Below are 16,069 nucleotides of genomic sequence, written 5' to 3' on the forward strand. Positions count from 1 at the left end.
AAATCTAAAAGCACTTATCACTAGGTTGTCTAAATGTCACACCATGGCTCAGTTTGTAAAAATTATTTTTTCCTCTGAGCCTTGTACAATTTGTTTTTGCCTTTGTTTTTTCAGGAGGGCTTTCTGTTCAGGCTGTTCTGTTCAAATAATTTTCCATTTTACTGTACGTTGTAAAACCATGTTGATATCAAAATGTGTGTTTCCTAGTACCTTCGATACTAAAGAGATGTTTTTCTAATGACAGAATCAAGTCAAAAATACAGAAAAGGTGTTTTCCCCCTCCCCCCAAGGCACAAATTCTACAACTCAGTGTTTCAGCTATTTGGAGCTGAATAAGACTTGGGCCTGATCCTGCATTTCTTGCGCACTCAAATCTATTCTCAGTGTAAGTTTTAGGTGTACAAGAAAGGCATGATTGGGGCCTGCTGTTGTAGTTTCCCTTGTGTTGCACCTGGAGAGTCATAATGCAAATGAATGGAATGTGCTCTTCAGTTTGCTTGTTTCTCGAGGAACTAGATTTGCTTGCTTTACTCATGGATAGGGAGGCCACCAATTATGGTTTGAACAGTAAACTCCAGCTTTTGTTAAAATGTGTCTTTTTGGGGTTTACTTGCACACACACACACCCCCTTCACCTGTGTCCTGCTTCCAGCAGTTAAATAACGCAGCCTGGTAGGACCAGCTCAGATCATCCCACCCCCTAGGAAAGGACTAAAAAACCCTGATAAAGCATCTTCTGACATCATCCAGCAGAACAGGCCATGGGACTTACTCCCAGACTTCGCAGAACCCCAGGATACTAGGGTTACCTACATGTAGACCCTGTGCCTTTATGACCTCTGGTGGCTTCCACCCTGTGTCCCATGCTACCCTAGATGCAGCTGTGCTCAGGATGTCACAGAGTGAAAACCTCATCCAAAAAACTAATGCAGGCCTGGACAGTAATCTTTTCCAGATTCGTTCTGTGGTATTGGAGGCACAGTCTATGCCCCATGCATACCAATTTTTGCCCCAGGCCCAGGCAATTTACACCCCCAAGCCATAGACCTCTCTAGGATCCTAACGGGAGTGGGCATCATTACTACAGAAGACCCTTCGTTTCTGTGCGGTAAGAGAAAATCCGTACATGAAGGGTGCCTGCTCTGCTCAAATATCAGAGGCACAATCTGGGCCACTAAATTTAACATACTAACTTCCAGTGAAGAATATTGAGTTGGTTTAAATTCACATGCTATGGGGACAGAAAGGAGGAGCAGAGTAGGAACAGTAAATACTAAAGCAGAATGGTGTGCAGTAATGGAGCGGTTGATATAGAACTCAATTAATAAGGAATTAAAGGAGGGTAACATAATTAATGCCAATCACTATGGGTTTATGGACAACAGATCCTGTCAAACAAACTTGATAGCTTTTAGATGTGATTACAAGTTTGGCTGGTAAGGGTAATCGTATTGATGTAACATACTTAGTCTTCTGCAAGGCGTTTGACTTGATACCATGTGACATTCTGAATAAAAAACTAGAATGGTACAAAATTAATACAACATATACAATGGATTAAAAGCTGGCTGATTGATAGGTCTCAAAATGTAATTTATAAACTCGTGTGTTTCTAGTGGGTGTGTGGAGGCATGGGTTCTTGGCCCTACACTATAATATTTTTTCTCTATGACTTGGAAGAAAACAAAATCTTCTCTGATAAAATTTGCAGATGACATGAAAATTGGAGAACTGGTAAACAGTGAAGAGGTCACTGATATAGAGCAATCTTGACTGTTTGTTAAACTGGGCGTAAACAAAAAAAATGGCAAAAAGAAAAGGAGTACTTGTGGCACCTTAGAGACTAACCAATTTATTTGAGCATGAGCTTTCGTGAGCTACAGTTCACTTCATCGGATGCCCTAACCAATTTATTTGAGCATGAACTTTCGTGAGCTCAAAAAGCTCATGCTCAAATAAACTGGTTAGTCTCTAAGGTGCCACAAGTACTCCTTTTCTTTTTGCGAAGACAGACTAACACGGCTGTTACTCTGAAAAAAAAAATGGGTTTAATACAGCTAAATGTAAATATATATATTGTGGGGAAAAAGAACTTAGGCCATACTTGCAGGCTGGAGACTATTGTGGGAAGCAGTGTCTGAGAATAAGATTTGGGAGTCATGGTGGATAATCATCTGAACATAAGCTCTCAGGTCCAATGCAATGGTCAAAAGGGCTGATACAATCCTTGGATGCATAAACAGGGGACTCTTGAGCAAGAGTAAAGAGGTTTTTAGTTCTGTATTTGACACTGGTCTGACCCCGCCTGGAATGCTGTGTGCAGTTCTGGCATCCACAATTGAAGAAGGATGTTGATAAATGGGAAGAGGGTTCAGAGAAGAGTCACAAGAATGATTAAAGGATTAGAAAACCTGACTTATAGTGACACTCAAGGAACTCAATCTATTTATCTTAACAAAGAGAAGGCTAAGGAGTGATTTGATTGCAGTCTAAGGGCTTGGCTACACTTACATTTTATAGCACTCTAACTTGCTGGCTCAGGGGTGTGAAAAATCACCCCCCCAAGAGCGCAGCAAGTCAGAGCACTTTAAAGCGTTAGTGTAAACAGGCTCCAAGCGCTGGGTGCCACGCTCCCAGCGCTCTGAGCTAATCCCCTCGTGGAGGTGAATTACCAGGAGCTCTGGGAGAGCTCTCTCCCAGCGCTCGCGCACAACCATACTCACACTTCAAAGCGCTGCCGTGGGAGCCCTCCCGCGACAGCGCTTCGAAGTTTCCAGTGTAGCCATGCCCTACGTACCTACATGGAGAACAAACATTTGATAAGGGACTCTTTAGTCTAGCACACACAGGTATAACACAATACAATGGCTGGAAGCAGTCACTAGATTGATGGAGTCTGAAAATAAAGTGTAAATTTTTAAGTGACAGTAATTAGCCATTCAAACAATTTACCAAGGGTCATGGTGGATTCTCCATCACTGGCAATTTTTAAATCTCAATATTAAAAAAAAAAGAAAGAAGATCTGCTCTAAGAATTATTTTGGGGAAGTTCTATGGCCTATGTTATAAAGGAGCTTAGACCAGATGAGCACAATGGTCCCTTCTGGCCTTGGAATCTGTGAAAACAGTGCACACTTTCAGGCTATTGCTTTTCCTACTACACTCCTCTCTTCTAGTGCTTCAGTATGTAAGTTAGACCAATTTAACCTCCCTTCAATTCTGTGGATGACAATCAGTGCTAAAATGTAAGGAGACCTAAATTACATATTGGTAAGTGGAAGAGAGTGTAATTGTTGCCATGTATATGCTTCAGAGACCACATGAAGGTGTCAGTTACATCACCTTATACTCCATTAGATTCAGCCCTAGATTCATCTCTGAATTTAGCCTGGCATGTAGTGTCTACAGATACACACCAGCAAAATTCTTCCTTTCTCCAACACCTTATCCATCAGAGGTTTCAGTATAGCAGCCATGTTAGTCTGTATCCACAAAAATTTCTTTTTATCCATCAGAGTGTAAGAAACTCTTGTATAGCATGCCACTTCCAAAGGGATCTCACTCCAGCATATGATATTCATTTCTGATTTATTTTAAAAAGGACCCTAAGGCAGGACCTGTACTTTAATAAATCAAGAAAGAATCAACAATGCTGGCACTTTTGGTGCAGCTATGGAGATCCTCCACAAAAGTAAAAAACATTCCGCCCCCCCGGCCTTAGTTTAATTTTTATTGGCGCCAGTAGTCTCTAGAAATTGTTCTCAGTTTCTTTTATTACTACCACTGGCAATATCTGAAACCATTGTAAGCACAAATAATTGTAGCTAGAAGGAGAACATTCATACCAAAATGAACTCTCTTAGCAAAGGGAATACAGAAAACTACTGGCCTTCCACCCCAGCCTCCACCACACCCTCCATGTTAATGTTTGGATAGCAATAGTTTTTCTTTCGCCTTAATCCTCAATTAAGTTTACCTGTGTGTCTGTGAAATCATAGCGAATATGCTGTTTTATTACAGTAGTGCTTAGAGGACCTCAATTAAGATCGGAACCAGATTGTGCTAGGCACTACACATACGTGTAGTTAGAAATAGCCTCTTTGCTGAAGGGACTATATAGAAGCCAGATAAAGGGTGGGGAAAGGAAATACTATTCTCCCCATTTTACAGAAGGGAAGTGGAAGCACGTAAAATAAGTGACGTGTCCGAGGTAAAGCACAAAATCTGTGACAGAGCTGGGAACTGAACCCAGATCTTTTTAGACCCAGGCCAGTGCCTTTGCTACCACTTCATCTCTTATCATGGATATGAGCACATCACTACTGCTTTGCTGCAGAACCCAAATAGAAGAGATCAGCTAGCCAAATGTTCAGCCCTAGAATAAAATACATCTTCAATAATTATCGTTTGTCCCTTCAAGAAACCTAGAAGGTCAAGAAGAAAAGTACTAGAGGACATTTCTTCTCAGATCAGAAGGTGGTAAGAAGAGATAGACCAAAGTGAATTGTGGGTGCACAACAGCAGGAGCAGGAACCTCTGAAAGAGCAAGGACCCTGCCACTCTGAACTACAGGCTCTGTGGACAAAATATTTAGAGGACAGAATCTGTGCCATGCCCACCTCACATTTATAAATTATACCTTGAAACTGAAGACATGGATTCAAGCCTTGTCTTGCCTACATGCTTCTGCATTGGGAAATTCTCATCTGGCCCCTCGTGGCTTGTCTGTTTTCTACCCATGCTGTCAAGGTGCTGTGAAGGGGGTAGAGGAGGCATCTGAATTGGGTCTTACCGTTTTATAGGACAATAATTTCACATATGCCAAAAAATAGCATGTAAAATGCATAGGATCACAGCTGGGTGGAAAGTGATAATGGTTTTTCCAAGGTAAAAATTTCACCAGAAGTGTATTGCAAAAGTTGGTTCGCTTTTTCAATAAAAAACCCCAAACTGATTGTTTTTTTTTCCCCCACTCCTGACTTCAGGTAACACACACAGAGGAGGTGATGGGAAAGAAAAGGAGGAAAAAAAGACAATTTTTCATGTTGGGGTGGAGGGTTTTATCAACGCACAGAAAAATGTCAAAAGAAATAACTTTTTTCCTGAAAATTTTGATTTTGATTAAAAAGGCCAGTTATAACCAAAAATGTCTTCTAAAGTAAAATATTGACCAATTCTAAACAGAGCACAGTTTTTCAGATAAAAAAACATCACCATAATGTTTATTCTGGGTTTATCCATTAGATTTAATTTGAGGATAATTTAATTTGAAAGAGATTATTTGTACTGCATTCAATTGACATTGAAATATTCTAATATCACTTGCTTCAATTTATCCGAATTTACTGGTATTTTCAATAAACTATCTTCAGTTTTAACAAGTTTCCCACACACTACGTTTCAGAAAAGTTGTATGTGGAAGGGGGGGGCAAGGGGTTGTTCATGGGGGAGAGGGTTTGGTTGGTTTTTCTATACAAGACACATGATAGATTTGTGAATGATGAAGAAGAGACAGACAATTTTTTTGGCATATACTCTGGAACTTGGGAGTTCATGTTTTTTCTTTATATATATATATAATATATTCCTGTGAATGAGAGTTACTGTATTCACGGATAGAAGATTTCTCATTTACAACAAATTATTGTTGAGAAATAGGAACCAAGAATACAGATGCTATTCAAGTTCAGTTGGATGCATGGAGGGAAATTCCAACTAGATGACATGTCAGCATAAGCAATATGGGTCTTCAAGCTATTTAGAGTAACCAACTCTTTCGCTCATCCTTGATAAGGAAACTTTTTGAGCTCTTCAGTTTACAGTGTAGGAGATGGCAATATTTTAGCTAATTTTCATAAAAAAGTACCACAATTAACACTTCTTTTATAAAGAGATACTAACACATCACTGTTACCTTTTCGGGCATCTCTCACGTCAGGGTGGCATGTTGGCTGATAAAAATCACTGAGAATGTGATTCTGACACACTGCTTTCTTAACTAAACATATATTAATAAAATTTGAACAGAGCCGCTGAAAATCACACACTGGAACGCCTTCAAAAACTTGAGTTCTTGAACAAAGTGCCATCTTTAAATTAAACTTATAAATGCAAAATTGTTTGCGTCAACATTAGCCCAGAAGTGGATACACAAGTTGCGTGTTACCCAATTCTATTTAGAGAGAAAAGTTTTCATTGTTGGAAGTTAGGTGTATCAGTCCACTAGAGAAGAACTTCACTTTCACATCCTTCCAAATGCCACCATCATCACATTTATACATCTGTCTTTTCTCCCATTCATTTACATAGAGATCTCCATGATCCATAGTAGTTCTCTTTCTGCCATCTCCACATGATCAGGCTGAGTGACCAAACTTCCCTGTACTACTGACTCCAAAATAACTATCCAACATATTTGTGTTCCTTCATGATATTCAAAAAGTACTCATTAAGAATCTTGCCAAGTGCTGAGTGATGACTGTGGGCTGCTCATACACCTTAATTTATTAGCTTAGTAAGACATTAGTACATTTAGTACCCTGCAAGAGGTGCTCAGCACCTTACTGGATCAGATCCTACAATATTTTTAGTTTACAAAACCGTGTCTTCACATTTGTTCATTGATTAGCCTTTAGTTTACTCAATTTGTGCCCACAACGTAAACTGCAAATCAGAGTACAAACTGCAATCAGGTAGCCAGAGGTGCAAGCACCAAGAACTGGGAACATCAACTCAATTGACAGGTTTCAGAGTAACAGCAGTGTTAGTCTGTATTTGCAAAAAGAAAAGGAGTACTTGTGGCACCTTAGAGACTAACCAATTTATCTGAGCATAAGCTTTCACTTTATCGGTAAGCTGTAGCTCACGAAAGCTTATGCTCAAATAAATTGGTTAGTCTCTAAGGTGCCACAAGTACTCCTTTTCTTTTATCAATTCAATTGTAAGTAACAATGAATATGCAAGAAGCAAAGAAACGATGTTGAGGCATAAACTGAAGTTCATTTTTGTAAGTGTCTGTACAGGCCCCTTGCCAGGGTTGGGAGATAATTAACAAAGAGATCTACTAAATTTTGTAGTGAACTGTGTTCAACTAAACACACCTTTTTTTAAAAAATCCACTATACCCACAAGCATCGTTTTCTTTCTTGATCCTAAACCAATGATCTGGAAGAAAGCATTCTGTTAGTTTCACAACAAACTAAGATATTTTTACTTATATTATTTATATAATATATAGTAATTAATATAGCTCTGTGATTGGGGCGGATAAAAAATGGTATGAAAAAATTCAAATGTTTTGAGAGTGCACCTGAGTGCTAATGCTGCACAAAATATGCCTACAAGTGTAACTGATGATAACTGTGTGTTTTTAAGTACTGGTTTCAGAGTAGCAGCCGTGTTAGTCTGTATTCGCAAAAAGAAAAGGAGTACTAGTGGCACCTATGCTCAAATAAATTGGTTAGTCTCTAAGGTGCCACTTGTACTCCTTTTCTTTTTTTAAATCCTGTGCATCCACATTAACTGAGCACATATCATGCACAAACACTGATTCTATTACTTGGCAGAATCTCTAATCCACATTATATTAAGTGAATTTTACAATTAAACTGAATGACAGTCCTTAATTTCATATTTTCTCCTACAGGTTATGTTCATAGAATCATAGAATATCAGGGTTGGAAGGGACTCAGGAGGTCATCTAGTCCAACTCAAAGCAGGACTGATCCCCAATTAAATCATCCTAGCCAGGGCTTTGTCAAGCCTGACCTTAAAAACTTCTAAGGAAGGAGATTGCACCGCCTCCTTAGGTAACGCATTCCAGTGTTTCACCGCCCTCCTAGTGAAAAAGTTTTTCCTAACATCCAACCTAAATCTCCCCCACTGCAACTTGTGACCATTACTCCTTGTTCTGTCAGCTGCTACCACTGAGAACAGTCTAGAGCCATCCTCTTTGGAACCCCCTTTCAGGTAGTTGAAAGCAGCTATCAAATCCCCCCTCATTTTTCTCTTCCGCAGACTAAACATCCCCAGTTCCTCAGCCGCTCCTCATAAGTCATGTGTTCCAGTCCCCTAATCATTTTTGTTGCCCTCCATTGGACTCTTTCCAATTTTTCCACATCCTTCTTGTAGTGTGGGGCCCAAAACTGGACACAGTACTCCAGATGAGGCCTCACCAGTGTCGGATAGAGGGGAACGATCACGTCCCTCGATCTGCTGGCAATGCCCCTACTTATACATCCCAAACTTCCATTGGCCTTCTTGGCAACAAGGGCACATTGTTGACTCATATCCAGCTTCTCGTCCACTGTAACCCCCAGGTCCTTTTCCGCAGAACTGCTGCCGAGCCATTCGGTCCCTAGTCTGTAGCGGTGCATTGGATTCTTCCGTCCTAAGTGCAGGACTCTGTACTTGTCCTTGTTGAACCTCATCAGATTTCTTTTGGCCCAATCCTCCAATTTGTCTAGGTCCCTCTGTATCCTATCCCTGCCCTCCAGCGTATCTACCTCTCCCCCCATCTTCGTGTCATCTGCAAACTTGCTGAGGGTGCAATCCACACCATCCTCCAGATCATTAATTGAAGATATTGAACAAAAACGGCCCCAGGACCAACCCTTGGGGCACTCCGCTTGATACCAGCTGCCAACTAGACATGGAGCCATTGATCACTACCCCTTGAGCCTGACAATCTAGCCAGCTTTCTATCCACCGTATAGTCCATTCATCCAGCCCATACTTCTTTAACTTGCTGGCAAGAATACTGTGGGAGACCATGTCAAAAGCTTTGCTAAAGTCAAGGAACAACATGTCCACTGCTTTCCTTTCATCCACAGAGCCAGTTATCTCGTCATAGAAGGCAATTAGATTAGTCAAGCATGACTTGCCCTTTGTGAATCCATGCTGACTGTTCTTGATCACTTTCCTCTCCTCTAAGTGCTTCAGAATTGATTCCTTGAGGACCTGCTCCATGATTTTTCCGGGGACTGAGGTGAGGCTGACTGGCCTGTAGTTCCACGGATCCTCCTTCTTCCCTTTTTTAAAGATGGGTACTACATTAGCCTTTTTCCAGTCGTCTGGGACTTCCTCCGATCGCCATGAGTTTTCAAAGATAATGGCCAATGGCTCTGCAAACACATCTGCCAACTCCTTTAGCACTCTTGGATGCAACTCATCCGGCCCCATGGACTTGTGCACGTCCAGCTTTTCTAAATAGTCCCAAACCACTTCTTTCTCCACAGAGGGCTGGTCACCTCCTCCCCAGGCTGTGCTGCCCAGTGCAGCAGTCTGGGAGCTGACCTTGTTCGTTAAGACAGAGGCAAAAAAAGCACTGAGTACATTAGCTTTTTCCACATTCTCTGTCGCTAGATTGCCTCCCTCATTCAGTAAGGGGCCCACAGTTTCCTTGACTTTCTTCTTTCTTCTTGTTGCTAACATACCTGAAGAAACCCTTCTTGTTACTCTTAACATCTCTTGCTAGCTGCAACTCCACGTGTGATTTGGCCTTCCTGATTTCACTCCTGCATGCCTGAGCAATATTTTTATACTCATCCCTGGTCATTTGTCCAATCTTCCACTTCTTATAAGCTCCTTTTTTGTATTTAAGATCAGCAAGGATTTCACTGTTAAGCCAAGCTGGTCGCCTGCCATATTTACTATTCTTTCTACACTTCGGGATGGTTTGTCCTTGTAACCTCAATAAGGATTCTTCAGAATACAGCCAGCTCTCCTGGACTCCTTTCCCCCTCATGTTATTCTCCCAGGGGATCTTGCCCATCAGTTCCCTGAGGGAGTCAAAGTCTGCTTTTCTGAAGCAGTGCTTTCTTTTTCAGTGCTTGTGAAAGCAGCCAAATTGACAATACAGGGAAAATACAGTTTAGAGTGCCTAAACTAGGGGTCCTTTGGGACATTGTGATGGGATCCCTGGAGTGCAGCCTGGGACTATGGGACCACTGTACCCCCTTAACTCTCCAGCCTGGGCTGTCTCTCTCAATGCTTTGCTAGTGACAAGCAGCAAGCCCTCCAGGCGCTATCACTCAGCACAACCGTATGTGGAGCCCCACACCCAGCTAGATTGCATGAATGCTCCAGAGCCACTCACGAATCACAGAGAAAGGCACCAGACAAATCCCCCCAGCTCCCAGCACTGTACCTCAGGAATATATAGTCTTGCACTGCTCAAGACAAGCAGTGCAAATTTATTAATTGGTTCACCACTTCATCAATGGCAAATGGATATACACCAGCCTTTGTAAACCTGAGCAGATTTACCAAACACTTCGGGCAAACTCACTGGTAAAGAAACAGTTAAACAAATTTATTGGACTACAAAAGATAGATTTTAAGTGATTATAAGTGATAAGCAAAAAGTCAGAGTGGTTAATAAATAAAATAAAAGCATGCAGTCTAAACCTTTAACCCTCTTAGACTGGGCAAAGTCTCAATTAAACAGTTTTTTCTCACCCCATTGGATATTGCAGTTCATAGTACACAGATTTCACCCCTGAAACCTGGGCCAGTCTCTTCTGTGGGAGTCTTCAGTCTTCTGAGTGTCCTTGATGCAGCATTGGTGGAGGCAGGAGAAAGGCCAAGCAAGCATGGTCCCCCTCTGTTCTGCTTTATACCCTTGGTCCATGTCCTTGGAGGGCACAAGTCCAGGCATGTCTGGTGGGCATTGCTGAGTCACAAGGTGAAGGTTGAGCAATTCCCCTGGTGTGGCCTTATGCAGGTGAGCCATTGCATTGTAACTCCTCTGCTGGACAATGACTGGTGATGTCTGTTCAGCACTGACTCAGGCATTGGTTACCTCCCTTGACATTGTCTCTGGAGAGCTAGTATCTGGGCCCTTCCCAAACACAGAGCATATTCTAGTGACAACCATACAACAAAATTCTCATAACTTCATATGCATTAATGATATGCATATTTAGATGAACAGTGACTTTAAGCAGATGATAACCTTTCCCTTGATACCTCACACAGCCTGCTTTGTATGCAATATGACAATTATATGTAAATGAGGAATATGGGGGTTACAGGATGCTCCCCCAAGGTACAGAATGTCACAGACATTACAAAATACAGCTTATAGGATGTAGAGTGGTTGGCCAAGCTTCCTCAAACTGCCCTACAGCTGCCTCTCAACTTTTTTTTTTTTTTTTTTTTTTAATAGGGACCATTTCCAGGGCTCACTCTGTATTCATTCGGTCCTTGGATTCTCTCTCATTCATACTACCAACACGTGTGCCAAATAGTACCAAACACAATGGTAGCTTCATGCCAGTACTTGCCCACCAGAAACAGGTACCTAAAAAGCAATCAGCTGGTAACTACTTTAGGAAACTATTGATTTGAATCCGTGGCCTAGAGGTGAAACACTGTCTTCCCCAAAACCACTCCTCTGCATAATCTAGCCCCTTTACCTTTTTGAGTTGTCCCTTTTCTGGATGTTTTTCTGCTTATCTGCTCTATTATTTGAAATTATCTCTCAGAAACTCGAAACCAACATTTCCTTTTTAATATCTATAAGCCAAATTCTCATCTCACTTATACCAGCATAAGATGAGTAACTCCAGTAACTTCATCATTTCAGTTAAACCGGTGTAAATCCAGTGCAACTCTGATATGGGTTTGTACTTATGTACTGTTCTATTTGAGAAACACTTATGAGATGTCCTTTTAACATCTTGGCCCCTTTGTGAAGTCAAGAGCAAAACTCTCACTGACTTCAACGGGACCAGGATTTCCCCCATAGGGCATAAATCCATATGACTTTGGGGTACTTAAACACATGCGAAAAGCACCATTAATACATAGCAATGTGCCGATATTATCGGTATGGGATCTGTTGACCCATTTTCCTTTTTCAGCAACACCACAAATGTGGAAGGGTCATGCATTAGCTGTGACTGCTATTTTTAATTAATTCATTTTTCAGCATCAGAGTGATGGAAATAAAAAAAGAAAAGAAAAGAAGTTATTTCAAAGGTCTGTGGGAGGGGACTCTCCCCACCAAGGTCTGATTAAAAGTCAGTCTGAAGTCAATTGAAAGACACATTGAGTTTAATGATCAGGCACTAAATTGCTCATTTTAAGATAGGTCACATTCAGAGCATATTCTGCTTCACAGTGGCCTTTTAAGGATGCTCTCCAGAAAAGCAGAAGGATGATTTACCATGGTTTTATTTTTATATGTTTTGTATATGGAACTAATATTTACATTATTGCTACATCACTCAACCCCAGTAAGGATTATGGCTACCTGAAACCAATATTCTAAGTATAAAGTCATCACAATACAAGTGGCTGCACTTGCATAACTATGTCTGCATAATACACCCCATAGCGTTGCAGATTTATTATCAGTTTACTATGCAGATGTATCACTTTATTAACTTTTGTCTGAATGTGCTCTCCCCTCAGGAATGCGAAAGGGAAAATATTGAGTAGTTAAAAGAAGTTACTAGCTGGAAGAGAGAACTAGAGAAAGCAGCAGTCAGTTACTAAAGAACATTCTTTCTGTGTTTTATGTATGGTCACTATAGAAGAACTTGTATTATTGCTATTGATTCATTTACAAAACAGTAGTAATGACTTAAGATCTGGGGCAGTTATTTCCAGAAGTTCAGCATAAGCTTTAGATTGCAAGTTTGATACACAGGCTTCAGGATTTTAATTCCCACACCCAATAGGAAAAAAAAAAAAAAAAACCACAGACTTGTTTCCCTGACCTGAAAACAGCAAAAGAAGAGAATGTATGGAAACTTTTTTTTTCCAAAGTTTTCAGCAACCAAGCCTTTTCCAGTTGGCGTTGTAGGTTTGAGCTACTGAAAGGGGGAGCAAGAAAGGTGTTTTGGGAGAGGTGCAGTGGAGAAGAAGGGGTTCAATTTGACAAAAAATGAACAACTTTTTTGAGTATTAATGTTTTTGGGTGCCAATGGTTTACGTTACCTAACACCAGAGGCTACTTCACAATCAAACATCAACAATGACAACAAAGTCAATCTCTTGCTCTTATTGTAAAGATTTTTTGTACTCGCACTTCACCGTAATACATTGTATGCACTGTACGTCACCCTGGCTAAGGGTGTCTGCTAAGCAAACGAATACTGTAATAACCTAAATTAAGTATTATTCCACAAAGTGCAATCTATTTATACAGTATCCACTTGTAAATTAAGAATGGATAAAGTCACTCATTTTGGGTGAAAGAACTCTTAATTTGCTCTGCTTCCTCTCAATCACAATTTTGTTTTGAAGATGGGATTCAATGTCCCAAAGAGACCTGTAAAGCCTGTCACCAAGTCCCACTAGCTGTTGAAATGCCAAAGTGTGTTCAAAGCCTTCAACAGCTCAAAATTCATTGGAGGTGGAACTTCATCAAAATCATTCTCACTCTCTTGATATGTTTTATCAACACAAGCTCATTTCTCAGGCCTTGCAGCAGATGCAGTACTCAGTAATTCCTCATCAGTTAGCTCTCTGAACATGAACAAATCTTCATCTACAGCATCTAGGCAAGTCCTCTTTTTCCACATGGACTGGAAGCAGAACATTGTTCAGGGGGTCATCAAACTCTTCTATATCCTCATCTTGCACACTTTCCACTAGCTCAACAAATTTGCATTTCCTGAAGCAGTTGGAAATGGTTGACGACTTTACATCTTGCCAGGCCTCAGCAACAAGATTAGCACAATCGAGCAAATGCACAGTTTTCAGGACTGTCTGAACATCTGCGTTGGAGTCTACATCTGTGTTCCCTCTCTGGCATGTGCCTGTGCGGCCACACAGGAGGCCATCCAGGGCTGCGCAGGCATGCGCACAGGTGAGTGTGGAGCATGTGTTGGGTGGGTGGGAGCAGTGGGGGATGGTTATAAGGGCTTGGGGGAGCTTGGGGTGTGCAGGACTATGGGGAGAGGGAAGAGAGACGCCTGTCCCTCCCCCAGTCCCAGCTCTGGGGCTGCGGTGGCAATGGGACAGTTGTCTCTCCCTCTCCCAGCCCCGGGAGCCCCTGCAGCGGAGATGGGAGAGAGACCTCCTGTCCCCCGGTTAGCACAGTATCTTGATTAGCAGAATGTGTTTTGTCACCATCTGAATAGCCAGGACATAATGCCTCAATAAAACAGTCAGTAGTCTGCCAGAGAGATGCTTCTAGCAGCTCCTCACCAGCTGATAAGTTTTAACTTCATGTAAAGGTCTTATAAACCTCATTCTTGGCCATTACTTATTTAATTTTTTTCTCCATTACACTATCTACATTATTTTTTCTTGTGCTTTTCAAAATGGCAAAAAGAGTATTTCAGTGTCCCTGGTTTACCACTGCATAGAAGACGAATGACTTGAATCAGCTGGCAGAAATTTTCTTGCATTGAGGTTAGTCACTGGATCAATATTACATTGTCCCTCAACTTGAACTGTGCTCTGAATTCAGAAGTAAGAGCATGCATTAAGCATTCCATGAAAGCTTTAAGTATCAGCCTGAAGGAGCGAGCCTTTCCCATTTATAGATTGCAAAGGAACAGTCAGACAAATAAAGTTAAGACAAACAGATAAGACTAATAAAGTTAAGACAAATTCTGATGGTAAACAAGTTTATTTCGGTTGAGCTCCCCTTGGGAAAACTATAGGGTCTGATTGTTGCCATGTGCAACCCACATTAAGGTTAATGTCAGCTGTGCACACTTTTGTTGAAAGGAACATAGATGGGCACAGAAAGTCCCCCCAGTGCAGCAGAACTGTCGTGGTTACACTACATGTAAATAGGTAACTTCCGTGGATGCACAGAGGACACCGTACCTCCTGCATCGGACAGAGATGGGTTCCACACTAGCTATGAATAGGCCACTACAGAAAGGGACTCAAGGAATGGGCCAAGGAATGGAAAAAGTCCCTGGTTACATGTATCCAGTGGGCATAGCAAGGAATGTTATTAGACCAGTGTGCAGGAATCAAAGGATCTGGTACAGCAACTGCAAAGAGGGTATGTATCTGCTCTGGCCACAGGCTGGGATGTTTATTCTGTATCCCCCCTCACTCCACACTGTGCTTCACTTTCCCCATTTTCCAGATGGGGATAATGATACTGATCTTCTGTAAAACACGTTGTGCTTTTCATTTCTAAATATCAAATATTGTTGGCTTTTTGATTTGTGTTTTAAAAGGAAATTACCAAAACTAGAATTAATAGAAATGTTTTTGTCTGATTTCCAATGACAACATTCTCTGTTGTGGATTTAAACCTCCCCTAGCAGTGTTTGCAAAGCTTTTTGTGGGCAGGAAGACATGTGGTTTATCTAGGGGCCTGATCCTGATAAGTGTTACTCATGTAGCGGTTACTCATGTGAGTGGCCTCATGGAAAGAAGTGGGAGAACTTCATGTCACATGAACGTCTGCCTGAGCCGATATGTTTGTAAAGTGGTGTGTAAATGTACACAGCTATGTGTGTTTCACTGTAATAACTGAGACACTGGAACATTGCATGTGTGCATGAGAGTCTGAGGGTGAACTTGATTGTGCTACTTTATATCTTTACACTGGATCAGCTTGGACAATTAAAAAGGAAGGTTGAATAGTCTATAAGACTTTTAAAGTGCTTTGTATTGTTAATACAAAAGGATGGTAGTAAGGGGATTTTGAGTTTTTTTAAAATTATTTTAATTTAGTGTCCTGATATAAAAATAAACATTTACTTTGATTTCTAATACTGTGGTATTATATTTTACATTCAGATAAGACCTTTACAGATGAAGCCCTGTCTGAACATTTAATATCTCAAACATTTTGCATAAGAGGAAAAAGGTTGTTCCTATCCAAAATTCCCCTTCTCTTTCCAAATTACTGCACAGTGCTCTCTGTGCTCTTCGCCTAGCTGGCTGCTGACTTTCCTCCCCAGAGGTGGCTGCATTGCAGTGGTGCATTTCTATATATAGTTTGCAAAGTGTGTGAAAGGAGGCTGTAGGAATGAACAGAGGGTTACTGCAGACATCACCTGAAGACAGACCTTCCCAAAGACCCAGCTAGGTCCTAGAAGTACAATGTTGTGAGCTCTTGGTGGGATAAGGCTTGCCATGGAAG

This window comes from Eretmochelys imbricata, chromosome 1 (assembly GCF_965152235.1).
Source record: "Eretmochelys imbricata isolate rEreImb1 chromosome 1, rEreImb1.hap1, whole genome shotgun sequence".
Taxonomy (NCBI): domain Eukaryota; kingdom Metazoa; phylum Chordata; order Testudines; family Cheloniidae; genus Eretmochelys; species Eretmochelys imbricata.